A 2499-nucleotide genomic window follows, 5' to 3' on the forward strand; every position below is an offset into this window, starting at 1 on the left:
GCGTATAACAATAGTTGGCAAGCTAGTATTGGCATGGCCCCGTACGAAGCTTTATATGGTCGGAAGTGTAGAACACCGATCTGTTGGAATGAAGTGGGGGAACGAGCTATCGAAGGACCCGAACTTGTCCGGATTACTACTGAACAAGTCGAGATCGCAAAACAGAAAATGAAAGAGGCTCAATCTCGGTAGAAAAAGTTACGTTGACAAGCATCGAAAGCATTTAGAGTTCCAAACGGGTGATCACGTCTTCCTAAAAGTTTCACCGTTGCAAGGTATTCATAGGTTTGGAATTAAAGGTAAACTTAGTCCGAGATATATTGGACCTTTCGAAATACTAGAACGTGTTGGAGAGGTGGCATATCGCCTAGCATTACCTCCTCAACTCTCACATATCCATAACGTTTTCCATATCTCGTCGCTCCGCGGATATCATTATCACCATCTCCATGTGATTGATTATCCGTTGGACAAAGTTGAAAAAGATCTCTCTTATATTGAAGAACAGAGGCGATAATTAATAAAGAAGAGAGACAAATGCGACGAAGTTCAATACTGTTCGTTAAAGTGTTATGGCGAAATCATTCTGAGCGAGAAGYCACATGGGAAACGGAAGAATTTATGCGAAAGGAGTACCCTTATCTATTCKAGTCATGTAAATCCTCTAACCCTATCTAAATTTCGAGGACGAAATATTCTTTTTAGGAGGGGAGGATTATAATATCCGTGTTCTGTTAACTCGTACAAATAGGGTTAAGTGAAATTTTGGTAGAATTGTGCATAACATATTTGTACCCTATGTTATACCACTTTGTACCATAGACTAGTTTTGCATCAAAAATGAGTTTATACCTATATTGACATAAAGTTGAGAATCTAACTTGAAGTGTTAAAACCGTCAAATAGTTAAACTTTATATACATATATATATATATATATATATAATTAAAGAAATAATATATATATATATATATATATATATATTGCATAAGGCGGTTACACATATGTAATTAAATTTTTTTTTATATATATATATACATGTGATAGGAGAAGGCGGTGACAACCGCCTGCTTTTCGTCTTTTCAGTATTTGTATTTTCCCTCTTTAAATCTCTCGTCTTGTCTCTGAATTTTACTTTAAGTTACTAAGGAAATCGAAGTAACAATTATATATTCGGAATCCACTCAACGAATCCTTCTTAAAGGTATAAATTTCATTCAATTTTATTAAGGTGTTTATGTTAGGGTTATTTAAACCGGTTTATAAACTGTGTTTATATCTAAGTTTACGGATTGATATTGTCAAAATTATGATATATTTGATGTTTAGGATGCTAGTACTGGTTATATTGATGTAAAAATGAAAAGGGTATATTATAGTTTCATTATGGTTAGATTGTGGATAAATGTTTAACCATACACTAATTGTTCGGTTAAATGTCGAAAGGAGTAAAAATGCATGATTAAGCTTAGGTTAACGACCATTGGACTTGTTTTACTGTTTAGTATGTTGAAGTACGTTTATAGCATGTAAATGTAGCAAACCATGAAAGTTGGATCATAAAAGTTAGTCGGGAATTACGGAATCGAATTTTACCGACAATGTAACTCCCGTACTTTGACAGTGTATAACTCACAAACCATAAGTCGGATTAAGCTCGTATTTTGCAGTCAGGAAGATCATACTGCATACTACAACTTTCATTAAGGGTCAAAATTCCAGTTATGACTCTAAGTGGCTCGAAACAGTGTATTTTTGGGGCTGTTTATACTGTATCTGGGATTAATTTACAGTTTTGTAAAATTCATATAAAATAGATGGATGATCCAAATGAGATGATTTCAAAAGCAATGGACTCGTTTGACACCAATCTATAGCTTCCATTTAGATAATATAATCTGTATTGGTCTCTAAGTAAGGTAAAAATACTTAGAAATAAGAGGGACGGAAGCGGTTGGATCGAAAGAGAATAAGACTAAGTTTTACGTTTGAGTTTTCAATTCGTATCGAGCTGTCCTTCTTGATGTCTACATTATTTAAGTACATTAAGATCTAAGTGATTTTATTAGAATAGTTATATTATAGTTTCTATGCTTTATAAATAGTAACTCGTTTATGCATTCGTTAGGTACACGGATAAATCAAACTTGATCGTGAATTTCCGTTGATCGTGCGTGAATTGTCAAATTCGGTTAAGGTACGGATTCCATATCTCACTTGACACGGGGATAGCCATTTGCGTAAGGCTTCCTAATCCGGATAATCTGTGATAAATTCCGAATAATTTGTTCTGAATTTCCATTATGCTTATCAAATGTTATTGAACTTTATTTCCTTTTGAATTACGACTTATATTCTTATTCGGAATATGGATCATTTTGATTACTTGACTTGTTTTATTACTTTATTTGTGAAACATTTTACAATAGACTCAATAACTGGAGCACCGGTATTGAGATGTTTCCATGGTGACTAAAACGATCATGGCGTCCTTATTTT

The sequence above is a fragment of the Cynara cardunculus genome, assembly GCF_001531365.2.
Source record: "Cynara cardunculus var. scolymus isolate 2C chromosome LG 13, CcrdV1, whole genome shotgun sequence".
Classification (NCBI taxonomy): domain Eukaryota; kingdom Viridiplantae; phylum Streptophyta; class Magnoliopsida; order Asterales; family Asteraceae; genus Cynara; species Cynara cardunculus.